Source organism: Mobula birostris, chromosome 4 (genome assembly GCF_030028105.1).
Source record: "Mobula birostris isolate sMobBir1 chromosome 4, sMobBir1.hap1, whole genome shotgun sequence".
In the NCBI taxonomy this organism is placed as follows: domain Eukaryota; kingdom Metazoa; phylum Chordata; class Chondrichthyes; order Myliobatiformes; family Myliobatidae; genus Mobula; species Mobula birostris.
In genome coordinates this window covers 74,424,513-74,439,906 of record NC_092373.1, presented here as the reverse complement: position 1 = coordinate 74,439,906, position 15,394 = coordinate 74,424,513, and the positions used below count along the sequence as shown (strand labels likewise).

General features: G+C 42.8%; 1 long non-coding RNA gene across 1 annotated transcript; it reads right to left on the bottom strand.

Moving 5' to 3' along the window:
• Positions 1–1,856: 1,856 nt before the first annotated feature.
• Positions 1,857–13,980, bottom strand: LOC140195950 (uncharacterized). Its single transcript, XR_011885577.1, has 3 exons — positions 13,824–13,980; positions 2,984–3,076; positions 1,857–2,213 (listed from the first exon to the last, which is right to left on the bottom strand). It is a non-coding gene; the product is annotated as an uncharacterized lncRNA (long non-coding RNA).
• Between the last annotated feature and the right edge of the window lie 1,414 nt (positions 13,981–15,394).

The window sequence follows — 15,394 nt, the reverse complement described above, 5'->3', positions numbered from 1 at the left end:
GTTTGGGTTATGGTTAGAGATAACGGGTGCATGTGAGCCGTCCAATGAGGGGAGTGATTTTACTTGCTGTGTGTCTGAGACTGAGGTGATCTGGATTTTTTGTTCGGCAGAAGATTGAGAGAGAACATGCCAGAAAGGAGAGGTCATAGACACCAGACAGTGGTGGACTTGGAGGGGGCCAGGAGTTGACGAAGCCTGGGGAAATCGATGAAGGATCGGAGGAAGGGAAACCGTGAGCTCCAACTTGTGCACATTAGACTGTTTCATTAAAATGGGCCCTTTTCTTCTTGTTTTACTTTACTGACACTTCAGTCAAATTCAGAATTATAAAGCTAAATCGTTTAATTGTGTATGGTGTACTGTTTGTTATTTCGTGGTACTGATTTTAACAGGGGAACAAATCACACGGCGTCCACCCAAACAGGAGGTTTTGCACCTCAATCTCACACGTTTGGTGGGGCCAGAGATTGTCTTTCCTAGACTTACACAGCCGACAGAACCCGACAGTTACACCCATTTCAAGAAAAATTCTGACAGTGCAATGTTGAAGGGATTTCTAAATTTAAGCTCTGTGTACTACCTGCTTGGTATATCTCATTTGGCTCATAATGTAAGAATAGTATAATATTTACCTTTCTGTGACTGAAATGCTATATTAATACTTCATATGTAGAGACATGCTTTGCTTTCTGTTGTGAGAACGACGATGCCTTTATCAAAGTAGAAGTGGTACCAGATATGATTTCACAATGCTCAGTTGGTTAAACAAGGGATAAACAAATTCATTTCTTACATTTAGCTTTGGCACAGTTTCAACACACTGCCCTATGCAACAATAAACTTACTGTATTATGTGAGAAAACGAAGCTTGTTTGATAATAGTGTGAACATTTGCAGATTTTGCCTAAGTGAATGGAAATGTTGCTAAACTGGTCTTTGCAGGTCTGCTTGTGTCAGTGAATGCACAGGGACAACTGATTAAACTACAGTAGTCCTTTCAAATTCATTCTTCATGAGAAATTGATCCAATATGTATCTACTAAAACACTGATACATTTTTTTAACTTCAGGTAGATGCTTTACATTGATCAAATAGAATTTTTTTCTGTATATTCAGCTTTTAATAAATAGGCATGACTTGTGAGGCCAGCCTTTACTACCCATCCCTAAAGGCCATCAAAGTTGTTGGCGAGCTGCCTGTGGTGAAGGTACTTTCAGACCACTGACACATTTAGAGCTCCAGGCTTTAGTCCTAGGAACAGTGGAGGACTTGTGATACATTTCTAGATCAGGCAGCTGTGTTCACTGAAAGGGAACCTGTAGGCAGTGACCATTCTACGTCCCTGGTGCCTTTGCCCTTCTTGTGGCAGACATTGTGGTTTCACATGCTATCACAGTAGCCTGGGTGAGTAACATCTCGCTACATCCTGCACCCTGAAGGCAAAGATTGCAATGATTTCTAGGAAGTTCTGTACTGAATTTAATATTACAGAATGAGCTGCAAACCTCCGCACTTCTGACTCGATTGAAGGAAGGTAGCTGGGCCTAAGACACAGGCAGAGGAATTGATGCAGTGATTTTCTCGGGCAGAATGACGGACCGCCAAAATCTAAAATGACCCCAGTCATTGGGAGAATTTCTCCATTGACAGCCACCGACTTTGATCTTATTCAGACTCCTTAAGGTCACACTTAGTGAAATGCTTTCTTGCTGTCACGGTTCATCACATAGCTCACTTCTGCTCTTCATATAGTTGACCTCGACCAAGGGCTGGAACTTGGAGATCCATGAAAATATTTAACTTTCTAAAGATGCAAAAACTATAAAAAGTACCAGGAATGAATACTTACCAAAGACGTGAATCTTGAAAGTACTTTGATCATGGTTTTTCAGTTCTACCCCATAGTAGTCGGTCCATATTTGATACTCTCCACTGTCGCTGACTTGTATATCATATAACACCACTGATCCATTTTTGATTGTAGCTCTGTGTTTATATTGTGGATGTACAATATGCAGATTGTCTGGAAGACTGGATTTCCATATTAAAATTTTAAAGAGCTGTGGAAATGTTAATCTAAAGGTAACATCGTACTGATCTTCATTGCTTTGGTACTCTATGGGGAACATCACGGTTTGTCCTGCAGCAGCATTAGTGAGAGTACCAGGTCTGGCATACAGAGCCCCTCTGCACACCAAAATTAAATGGAAGACTGGAAAATAAACATAAATTCAAAAGTAAAGAACTGTAGACACTGGAAATCTAGGATTGTAAACCATGATCAACCAGTTTACCTTGAAGCACCATAGGACACAGAGTAGTGTGTAGGTGGTACTGAAATTTCAAGGGCTATATTCACTACACCCTGGAGCCAGCCAACAATGGACCATTTTCCCATGCATGTTGGGTTGAGGTCCACCTGATGCCAGGCTGGGCACTAGAAATTAGTCTCAATCTGGACAAGACACATGCTTGTCAAAGAGCCACAGGTACAGTAATCAATGAGGTTGGTTGAAGCACAATCCCTGCTCCAACCCTCTTCTTCAATTGTACTCTTGGCAGTGACAGGATCATGTGTGTGAATTTCATAGATTCTCAGAAAAATAAACTATGGTTACAAGAGGAAATATTTTCCCTGAGACGAAACTGTGTACAGCTAGCTTTGTGAAGAAATATTTGTTGAGCACTATATCTGAATGTCTTAAAATAAAATACAAATACTGCAAATGTTTGGAAGTAGAATGGACTCCAAGGGGAGAGAGAAAATAAAATCAGATCAGTGACTTTCCTCACAGCTACAATCTATTAAAGTGGAGATGCTTGGCATTTACACCCAGCACATGTGTTGTCTGACACTGGTGTTAGTTACATTGCCACGAGAAGTAATTCAGTATAATCAGCAAGTCAGCAGTTTCTTGATGTGTTTGGATAATGCATGATGCATTTTACTGATATAAGCATTCCTCAGTTCGTACATGTTACCTGAAGCAAGTTTGAAAATGTTGATGGTTAATGTCTCTGAGAGATCCATGATGTGTCATGCACTCATTTCCTTTATGCGAGTGTGAGGTGGTCCTAAAAAAGATGAGAGAAATGTGAGATTCAATACTCAGTACTGGATTTCCAGAAAATACTAGCTACATGGTGTGAGTAAAGCATTTTTATGTCATCTTGTTCATCATTGAAAAAACAATTTGTCAGTTCTCACCAAGGATAGTGTAACCAAAAACAGATTATCTGTTCTTGATAACATTGTTGAAAGCTAGTAAGCTGCTGCCTCACAGTTCCCCAAAGCCCTCAGTTCAATGCTGACCTCAGATGCTCTGTTTTCCTCCCCATATCCCAAATGCAAGCAGATCAGTAGGTTAAATAGTGAAGTTCCCATAGTGTGTAAATGACTGGCAGAGTCCGGAGTGTCTGGGGGTGGGTGGCGGGTGTGTTGTAGGGAAGAGAAGGGAAAAGGTAGATGAGAATGTGGGGCGAATTATATAAATAGAATAATTAGGATTATAGCAAAACGGTGGTTGCTGGTTAATTTGGATTTGGTGGGCCAAAGTGTCTGTTCACATACTGCACCTTTCTATGACTCTTACAGTATGTATCAGGCAAAAATATATTTAGAGACGGGAAAAAGTGGAAAATTGGTAGTTAAGAAAGCACCGTAGACTGGTAATGTGAAATATTTAAGCCCAATGCACTAAGTTCTGAATAGCTGAGGACACAATTGATATTACCATCTACTTTATTGCAATTTGCATTGTATATAACAAATGCTATAAGAAGATAAAATGTTTAAGTGTGAAATCTAGGAACTATGGACCTTCAAGGCAGTCCCAGAATTGAGAGATCCTGATATTGCCTTTCCTCATAGCCTGGGCATTCTGGCACTTTGACATTAACATTGCCACTAAGCCACAATTGGAAACAGGTGGGTGGTTCAAAAAGGAATTGGTAATCATTTTGGAGGGGCAAACATGAAGATACCATCTTCACAAGATGGAATTTCTGTCAGCAAAGTATTCCAGCAACTCACAGCTCATAGGGCAAATGGATTCCACAAACTGATGGCTTAATGTGTTATGGAACTAGCAACGACTGGTATCAGTACCTACTTCCCAAAGTTATGGATGAAGTCAAGAAGATCTACTCTGGCCTTAAATAAGAAACATAACTGTGGCCAAGATAGGTAACATAGTCTGCTGTGCAGGATTTTTCAAAATGTGACCTTCTGTTAGAGCTGCCTGTCAGGGAGGGAGAATGAAAAGATAACTCAGTGGATCCTTCCTCCTGACAAAATGCTTGGAGCACCTATATTCCAACTTCCATTCTGTCAGAGACAAATGCAAGACCTCAAATCAGCATCCATAATAGTCACAGATACCTATCGGTTATGTCATTATCTATGACAGAGACTACAAAGAAGTCCAATCCACCCAGGCTAAGATAGACGCTGTTCACTGTTGGGCTCTATCATATCCAAAAAATTGTTATCACAGGGAAATCAGTGAAGTTCTCAAGGACTTTTCAAAGATAGATCTTGCCACAAGTGATAATCGGGTGACTCATATTCACTCCCAGCCAACAATATTTCTAATCTATTCAATATCTAATGTTTGTGACACTGCTGTCTCCATGTGTATATTCATTAATCTCCTATGAGGTAGAGAGAGGGACATGTTAGGCCAAGGGAGGACAGATCATGGACATCATACTTCTAGTTTTGCTGATAGTCCAGATCAGCTCATGGACATCCAGTCATTTATCATAACTAGATTGCCACCCAGCACAATGGAGAGTGTCCCAACTCTGTTACAGCACTTTATCTCCATAAGGACTGTGCATTGGTAACCTCTACCAATATCATCATGGGCACATTAATCTACTACAGGTATATGACTGAGGTGATGATGTAGCTGTACAAACAGCCGGTCTCTGCTATGTAGGATTAAGAAATCAATGCAGGAGTGTATCATTCATCCCCCGGAGAAAGCTCTGCCATTCAACAGTTCAGGACTGATTTGCTCCCTCAAGAACCATCTTTGTACCTGAAACCTATATCCCTTTATTCCTTTGATATCTTGACATTTGACAATATCTAGTTTGGATGCAATCAGTGACTGACCTCCACAGCCACTGAGATAGATAATTTCAAAGCTCAACCCTACTGAAGGTAGAAATTTCTTCTCATTTTAGTCTTAGTCTTTTTCTCATACGAAGATATTCTTTGATACACTATCCCTTCAACTATGTAAACAATTGTATTTCTCACGGAGGTCAACTCTCGCTATTTTAAATGCTACAGAGTGTGTCCTCATATCATCCTATGAAGCAATGTGGTGTCAGTCCGACCTGGGCTTGAATGCAGCCTCCAGTATGACAGTACAGAACTCTTCTGCTGTACCCAAGGGACTGAGTGAGCAATGAACCCAGATGCAGAGATCATGCAGAAGGTCAGAATGAATATTCAGACAGGTACTTTACTGGATAGTTTGATTTCCAGCACAGTTCCAAAACAAAGGCAATAATCCACATCAAAAGGCCAGGGGAAAAAAAAAAGACATAAATGAGCAGGTGAACTATTCCAAAAAAACAACAGGTTGAATCCAAAGTTCTAAAACAAAATGGGTCCAAACAGGAAAGCCAAAAGACAAGGAAAAAAAAAACACAGTCAAAAGGAACACAGCATTTGGATGACCAAAGAGACACACTATCAAGTGTTGTTTCAAAGACTGAACAAAGAACAGCATAATTCACACAGTTTAAATACTCAGAGTGACACAGCACAGGTGTACTCAATTACCATACAGGTAACCAGTAAGACGGGAATATTTTGAAACTAGAAGCCTTCTGAGGGCTTCTAGTGGCTGACTGTGGATGGACGCCAAAGTCCTGACAATGTGGTGAGTCCACTCCCTCTACATCCCTCATCCTGCTTCTTATAAATTGTCTTTCACTGTGAAGAAGTGTTGAGGTCATTCTAGGAGAAGGTCAGATTTACTACCTGAAGCTCTTCAAATTTTATTTCATATTCAAAGTATTGATTTACATGTCTACTTTTATGGGTTCCCACACAGTGGTCTTGAGGGGAATGAGTACATTGATTGCTTGGCTAAAAAAACTGTTAGAAGCTTAACTGTGGATGTAGACCTTCTGCTAAGCAAATCAGAAGCTAAACGTTTGGTGGGTTAAGAATTAGGGGATTATAATAAGACTTGTGGGGTAATGACATAAGGGGAGACACCTTTACAAAGTACATAAGACTGTTGGATAGATGGGAGAAGGGGGTAGAATAAGAAAGGAAGGAATTATCTTGACTCGACTTTGGATTGGGGATACCATGCTTAACTATTCCTAATATCTTGTTGGAAAACATCAGTCTGGGGTGTGTAGGTTTTGGCATCATTATGGAAAAGTTGAACACATTGTTTTACAATGTATATAAGGTTGAACGAAAGCAAATACTGGATGCACTACCATCTTTGAGGGTTGACAGTTTTCATTGAAAAACTATACTAAGTTTTGGAAATTAATTTAATTCACAATATTTTCTTTCATTATTTACAATCTATAGGGCTTTTTGAGGTAACTTAGTTTTCATTTGATAAAGAACTAGTGGGTTTTCATTTCCCAACTCTCTACAACTACACTCCAGTCCAGTTGGTGGCGGTAATGCATCTTTAAGTTAGAAGTTCTGATGGAAAGTTTCAATCTGAAACTATATCCATCAGCGACTGTTAGTCATGAGAAGGAAGTTCATTCATTTCCCATGTTTAACCTGCTGCCAGGAGACTGCTTGGAAACTGGAGTGAATCATGACCCCCCTCCCTCCTCCTACCATCACCTGTTCAAGTCTGAGTCGCCAAATCGAAGGTATCCGAGTGACCGCTGTGTACAAGTTAGATTAGATGCCTATTCACGTTGGTTGTGATATCACTCATTGACCATGCACATTTTGTCAATTTTGTATTGTAATTCGAGATTATTGACTGAACTTAAATTTCCCAGCCACCTTTGTGTGACTTGAGCTCCGAGCTATGCGTCGGTACACATTTCCATTTCACGCTAACCTGCTTGGACTGGAGAAGTCAGTAGACACTCTGCGATTCTCTGCTGAAGCCTGGGGAATATTCTTTCCCATAGAAGCTCCCTGACCTGCTGAGTCTTTCCATTAGAATTTTTATTTTTGATTTACAACATTTATGGTTTTGGCTTTAATTTTAAATGTCTATTTGTGGACTGAAGGTTTTTGCACCGCCTACCCACCACTGCTGCCCTGGTTCGGGACACTTGTCAGTCTGGGTGGAGAAAACTTTCTAAGTGTCTGGACTGCTGATCAGTTCAGTAAATATCTCCTTTAGTCCGTGAGCCAGGACCCCAAATTTGGGCTACTTGTACCATCTGGGGGCAATAATTCTTATAGTGATATTTGGCAAGGTATACCGCCCTAGTGCTAGAAAATATGTGATAGCATTGCAGCGGTGGTAGATTTCTGTGTTCTGTGTGGGATGATCAAATCATTCTTAGACTATGTGAACGCTATGGCTAGTGACTTGAACCAACAGAAGTTGAACAATCTGCTGCAAAGTCCACTCTTAGCTGAGCTGATAACCCTGTGGACAGACTTTCTGGAACACCTCCGTCACAACAATGGAGAGCTATCTGCATTCTGGATATCATACATCGACATGGTAGAGAACGTAGTACTTGGGCTTCTGCGCACCTCTCGTGAGGGGGCTGGGAGTTGCACCTCCATGCTATAAGAACCATGATTCCATGGTGCTTTGCCTATGATAAGATGAATTACGCCAGGTACCTGTCCCCTTACTTTGCTCAGATGATGAACCTCCCAGAGAAGAATCCTTCTGTGTGTGAGGCCTTCAAGACAGGCCAATTCTCAGTGCAACTGTCAAGTAACAACCCGTTTGGGCAGATCCCTGTGGGCCAGGCTGTTGAAGCCACAGTGAACAAAGACACACAGACTCCTGGAGGCACATCACGGTTCAGCCTGAATGCTGGAGCTATCAAGCGTTACTACATAACAGCTGAGCACTGCAGTGCATTCCTGGGACAGTTAAGGGAGATGGTGCAAGGCAACAAATCAGAGCTTTGTCATGCGGAGCTACAGCGGCCAAGAATCCAGAAAGATGAGGAAGCAGTTTCAGCAGAGGTTAGCCTCATACGTGAATGGGTCAACCCATTTTCAGAGAAGCGGGACCTCTTTAGCATCTCTACGGCAAAGGCAGTCCCCAAGGACATTGCCTCCGACCTGATGAAGGCATATGAGATTGGTGAGCAATGCTAGGAAACCCTCAAGGATGAGGGACTAGAGGAAGACCCACCAGCAAAGAAATTCCAATGAAAACCAACAAGCTGAAAACATTCAGTGATATATGTAAGAAGAGAGAAGTGAAATCAAGGAAGGCGGAGTATAGAGCAAAGCTACAGGAGAAGAATCTGTATGCAACTGTAAATGACAAATGTTACAGAAACACATCTCAAAACAGTGAGGCGGTGTCAGCTCTTCAGTGTCAACAAGAAGAAGCAGATGGCTGCCTACTTCTCCATGCTGCCACAAGAGAGGGATACCAATCTGTAGTGATCTGCTCAGAAGACACAGATGTCTTTGGATGGTTTGGAGTTTGTAAAATGTGTACAAGATAGTATTTGCAGCAATACATAGAGGTATCAACTAGAGAAGGGGCAGTGTTGCATCTCCTGTTAGGAAATGAGATAGGTCAGGTGACAGGGGTATGTGTTGGGGAGCACTTCAGGTCCAGTAATCACAATACCATTAGTTTCAATATAATTATGGAGAAGGATAGGACTGGACCCAGGGTTGAGACTTTTGATTGGAGAAAGGCTAACTTTGAGGAGATGCGAAAGGATTTAGAAGGAGTGGATTGGGACAATTTGTTTTACAGGAAGGATGTAATTGAGAAATGGAGGTCATTTAAAGGTGAAATTTTGAGGGTACAGACTCATTATGTTCCTGTTAGGTTGAAAGGAAAGGTTAAAAGTTTGAGAGAGCCATGGTTTTCAAGGGATGTTGGAAACTTGGTTTGGAAAAAGAGAGAGATCTACAATAAATATAGGCAGCTTGGAGTAAATGAGGTGCTCGAGGAATATAAAGAATGTAAAAAGAATCTTAAGAAAGAAATTAGAAAAGCTAAAAGAAGATATGAGGTTGCTTTGGCAAGTAAGGTGAAAATAAATCCAAAGGGTTTCTACAGTTATATTAATAGCAAAAGGATAGTGAGGGATAAAATTGGTCCCTTAGAGAATCAGAGTGGACGGCTATGTGCGGAACCAAAAGAGATGGGGCAGATTTTGACCAATTTCTTTTCTTCGGTATTCACTTAGGAGAAGGATATTGAATTGTGTAAGGTAAGTAGGGTAGTTAAGGAAACTATGATGATTAAAGAAGAGGAAGTACTAGTGCTTTTAAGGAATATAAAAGTGGATATGTCTCTGAGTCCTGACAGGGTATTCCCTAGGACCTTGAGGGATGTTAGTGTGGAAATAGCCTGGGCTCTGACAGAAATATTTCAAATGTCATTAGAAACGGGGATGGTGCTGGAGGATTGGCGTATTGCTCATGTTGTTCCATTGTTTGAAAAGGGTTCTAAGAGTAAACCTAGCAATTATCGGCCTGTGAGTTTGATGTCAATGGTGGGGAAATTAATGGAAAGTATTCTTAGAGATGGTATATATAATCATGTGGATAGACAGGGTCTGATTAGGAACGGTCAACATGGATTTGTGTGTGGAAGGTCATGTTTGACAAATCTTATTGAATTTTTTGAAGAGGTTACTGGGAAAGTTGACTAGGGTAAAGCAGTGGATGTTGTCTATATAGACTTCAGTAAGACCTTTGACAAGGTTCCACATGGAAGGTTAGTTAGGAAGGTTCAATCGTCAGGTACTAATATTGAAGTAGTAAAATGAATTCAGCAGTGGCTGGATGGGAGACGCCAGAGAGTAGTGGTGGATAACTGTTCGTCAGATTGGAGGCCGATGTCTAGTGGTGTGCCTTAGGGATCTGTACTGGGTCCAGTGTTGTTTTTCATATATATTAATGATCTGGATGATGGGGTGATAAATTGGATTAGTAAGTATGCAGATGATACTAAGATAGGTGGAGAAGTGGATAACAAAGTCGGTTTTCAAAGCTTGCAGAGAGATTTAGGCCAGTTAGAAGAGTGGGTTGAAAGATGGCAGATGGAGTTTAATGCTGATAAATGTGAGCTGCTACATTTTGGTAGGACTAATCAAAATAGGACACACATGGTAAATGGTAGGGCATTGAAGAATGCAGTAGAACAGAGGGATCTAGGAATAATGGTGCGTAGTTCCCTGAAGGTGGAATCTCATGTGGATAGGGTGGTGAAGAAAGCTTTTGGTATACTGGCCTTTATAAATCAGAGCATTGAGTATAGGAGTTGAGATGTAATGTTGAAATTGTACAACGCATTGGTAAGGCCAAATTTGGAGTATTGTGTACAGTTTTGGTCACCGAATTATAGGAAAGATGTCAATAAAATTGAGAGAGTGCAGAGAAGATTTACTGGAATGTTACCTGGGTTTCATTTCATAAGTTACACAGAAAGATTGAACAAGTTGGGACATTATTCTTTGGAGCGTAGAAGGTTGAGGGGGATAGATAGAGTTGACGTAGATAGGCTTTTTCCATTGAGTGTAGGGGAGATTCAAACAAGAGGACATGAGTTGAGAGTTAAAGGGTAAAAATTTAGGGTAACATGAGGGGGAACTTCTTACTCAGAGAGTGGTAGCTGTTTGGAATGAGCTTCCAGCAGAAGTGGTTGAGGCAGGTTCAATGTTGTCATTTAAATTGGATAGCTATATTGACAGGAAAGGAATGGAGGGTTATGGGCTGAGTGCAGGTTGGTGGGACTAGGTGAAAGTAAGATTTCAGCATGGACTAGAAGGGCTGAGATGCCCTGTTTCTGTGCTGTAATTGTTATATGGTTTATCATGTCTTTAGCTTTTTGTGACAAGATTGAGCCCCCATTGTTCCAGAGCTGTGACACTAGAACCCGTACAAGGCTTGTAGATATCAGGACAGTGTCATGGTCCGATCCATGACCTCTGTCTCCTGGTTCACAGTCCGGTCCATGGTTCCTTGTTCCAGGGTTTCTGGTTTTCCCCAGTTTCTGTTGTGGGCACATGTTCCTCGTTTTGGGGCTGAGTCATATATACCTCTGCAAACGAGAGATTCCCTGCTGAACTGTTCTGCTCCCCTCCTTGTCTTCCCTCCTCCCTGCCTGGATACCTCGCCTGACTCTCTGCCTGCTCATCTAGGTTGGATACCCCGCCTGTATCACTGAAGTCTTACCGCTGGAGCAAGACTGGAACCTTTTTAGGTCAAGATAAGGAACTGTCTTTCATTGTGTGGAATTGTCTCTCTGTGTCCACGCCTTCGCTAGGTGGGTCCGGCCGTTTGCCATCACCTTGTGTTGGGATCTGTCTCTTCATGTTCACTGTTCTGTGTTTGAGTCCTGGCCCTACGTCCCGTTCCCAAGGAGGGGTCCCGGCTCTGTGTTATGTGTGTGAGTCCCGGCCCTATGTCCTGTTCCCAAGGAGGGGTCCCAGCTCTGTGTTCTGTGCTCCTGTTTCTTCTCGTCCAAGGTTCTGTGCTCCCGTCTCTTCTAGTCCAAGGTTCCGGGCTCCTGAAGGCCCTCGTCCAGTCCGTGCCTAGTCCAGTCCTATCCAAGTCCTGTCCATGTGCCTTTACCTGTCCTTGTGTCTCGCCCTACCCGGGAGTTCCACAACCAAGCCATGTCCAGTCCTGTAGCATTGTCTTGTCCTCACCTAGTTCTGGAGTCCGAGCCCGAGTCAAGTCCCAGGTTCTGAGTCCTTGCCCAGTCTCTGGCTCGGAGTCCATACCCAAGCCTCAAAGTACCCTAGACCCAAGACCAAGACCCCAGCCTGCAGGCCTCAAGACCAAGACCCCAGGTTGCAGGCCTCAAGACCAAGACCGCAGGCCTCAAGACCAAGACCCCAGCCTGCAGGCCTCAAGCCTCAAGACCCAAAGCCTGCCTCCAAGCCTCAAGCCTCAAGACCCCAAGCCTTCCTCCAAGCCTCAAGCCTCAAGACCCCAAGCCGGCCTCCAAGCCTCAAGTCTCAAGACCCCAAGCCTGCCTCCAAGCCTCAAGACCCCAGTCTCCAGTCCTGCAGTCATGTCATGTCCATGCCTGGTTCTGGTGCCCAAGCCCGAGGCAAGATCCAGGTTCTGGGTCCTTGTCCAGTCTCTGGCTTGGGGTCCAAGCCCTAGTCTGTGCTCTTGTCCCTGCTCCTTGTCTGTATCCTGTCACGTCCCTACTCTAGTCAAGTCCTGTTCCTTGTACTTCAGTGTCTGTGTCTTGCATTTGGGTCCGTTCCCAGCACCCCATTGTGACAGACGGTTGCTGCCACTGTTGGCACAGAGGTTTGTAGGGCTCTCATTAGGTTGCACGCATATACAGGATGTGACACTGGAAGCACTTTTGCAGGCAAAGGGAAGACAAGTGCCCTAAAACTTCTGACCAGCAACAGGGAAACTCAGGACACATCCTTAGAGTTGGGTCAGGAATGGGACCTCTCCCCAGAACTGATGGACAAACTGGAGGCATTTACATGTCTCCTGTATGCCCCAAAAGCATCGACCACCAAGGTCAATGAGCTCAGGTATCACCTTTTCTCTGCCAAAAAAGGTGAAATTGACTCCCACCATGCAAGGATTGCTTAACAAAACATGCACAGTGAACCAACTACCAGGCTGGTATATGCAGAAGATGTTTGGAGAAGGACCCACAAGTGGAAAGCCCTGGTGGCAGAGGAAGGAAGATGGAGAGAGAAGAGGAAGCTGAACAGTTGGTGGTGCACTGGCTGGAAGGCCAGCCAGCACCCGATGCTGTCCTGGATCTACTGGCCTGTAACTGTCCAAAAAAATGTTCACTCTCAAGATGTAAGTGTGTTGCAAATGGCCTCAGGTGTACTGACATGTGTAGACTGGCAGACTGTGAGAACCAGGCATCCACCTCATAAAGTGTGGAAAGTTCAGATGAAGATGTGGAAGACTTAGGAAATTATTATGATTATTAATAGGTTATGAAAGTATGGAAAATAATGTAAGGAAAGCAGTCTTTGATTAAATATATTCACTTTACAATCAAATGGGGCCTAGGTTATGGCTGTGTGGAACCCCACATTTGAATTATTGTACAATAATTCTATATGCTATGACAAAAGTATAAGATTGTTTTGATTTGATACAAAAATACAGAAAATATCATGACATTAATAAAACTCCAGAAATCTTTCCAAATGAGTTTTTTTTAACTGGGGTGGGGGGCGGGGTGTAACATTTTCTGCTGTACTGATGTAAATATGGAATATATACAAAAAGTGATTACTTATTTGAAGTAATAAAGCTACCACTGGTGCAATGCTATCACATATTTTCTAACTCTAGAGATATATACCTTGCCAAAAATCACTATGAGCAATATTCCCCTCAGATGGTACCGACCACCCCAGTGGCTCACAGACTACTTGATGCTGCTCTCAAAATGGATATTTTTCTATTACCCCGTCCCTCCCTCCTCGCCATTAAAAACATCTTACACTTTTTCTATGCCTCGCTCTCTCCTCATTCTGCACATATGTAGATTTTGACGAAACAACAGTGCCGTGAATCCCCTCTCGGCCCACCCACCGAGTAATGACCATTCCGCACTGAAACTTTCCTTCTGCGAAACCCTGGCAGCGGGAGATGGAACAACGACCCAGTGACGGTCAGTCTGAATCCAGCCCGAGCACTTACTCTGTTCCAGTCCAGGCGGGGTTCGAGGGGACTGCTTCCCACTTCTACAGGAATGAGAGCCAATCTCCTCGCATTCACCCAATTCCCAGTGTGTTTCCGAATCGAGCACTGTTTCCAACAGCCCTTTAAATCCTTGTCCGCCCAGGAAGTAGTTTAAAGACACCGCAAGAAGTTCCTATTTCTACCAGAACCCGCCAACGTATCTCTGGAATAAAAAATCCATGTTATAATAGGTAAATTGTACACTGAAACCGATCTTATAATCATTTGATTACATTAGTGGGTGATCGTTGTTGCATATGTTGCAGTTTTTACCTCAAAAATATGTTTGCTACTGCGCACGAGTCATACTGATCGCTATCATTTTGATGCCACGCCTTGTGTTAATATCTCCTTGGCGTTGCTCTGAAAATGGTTATTTTTTATTACCGCGGTCGCTCTCTCTTTTCTTTCACTAACATCTTAACATACAGTGGCATGCAAAAGCTTGGGCACCTCTGGTCAAAATTTCTGTTACTGTGAATAGCGAAGCGAGTAAAAGATGAACTGATTTCCAAAAGGCATAAAGTTAAAGATGAAACATTTCTTTAATATTTTAAGCAAGAAAACTTTTTATTTACATCTTTTACAGTTAGAAAATAACAAAAAAGGAAAAGGTCCAGGAGCAAAAGTTTGGGCACCCTGCATGGCAGTACTTAGTAACACCCCCGTTGGCAAGTGTCACAGCTTGTAAACGCTTTTTGTAGCCAGCTAACAGTCTTTCAATTCTTGTTTTGGGGATTTTCACTCATTCTCCTTTGCAAAAGGCTTCTAGTTCTGTGAGATTCTTGGGCTGTCTTGCATGCACTGCTCTTGAGGTCTATCCACAGATTCTTGATGATGTTTAGGTCAGGGGACTGTGAGGGCCATGGCAAAACCTTCAGCTTGCACCTCTTGAGGTAGTCCATTGTGGATTTTGAGGTGTGTTTAGGTTCATTATCCTGTTGTAGAAGCTATCCTCTTTTCATCTTCGGCTTTTATACAGATAGTGTGATGTTTGATGCCAGAATTTGCTGATATTTAATTGAATTCATTCTTCCCTCCACCAGTAAATGTTCCTCGTGCCACTGGCTGCAACACAAGCCCAAAGCATGATCGAACCACCCCCGTGCTTAACAGTTGGAGAGGTGTTCTTTTCATGAAATTCTGCACCCTTTATTCTCCAAACATACCTTTGCTCATTGCGGCCAAAAAGTTCTATTTTAACTTCATCAGTCCGCAGGACTTGTCTCCAAAATGCATCAGGCTTGTTTAGATGTTGCTTTGAACCTTTTGAGTAGAACTTTTTGGTGCATGGCCAAGTGGTTAAGGCATCGGTATAGTGATCTGAAGGTTGCTAGTTCGAGCCTCAGCTGAGGCAGCGTGTTGTTCCTTGAGCAAGGCACTTAACCACATATTGCTCTGCGACGACACCGGTGCCAAGCTGTATGGGCCCTAATGCCCTTCCCTTGGACAAAATCGGTGGTGTGGAGAGGGGAGAGTTGCAGCAACTGCCGGTCTTCCATACAACCTTGCCCAGGCCTGCACCCTGG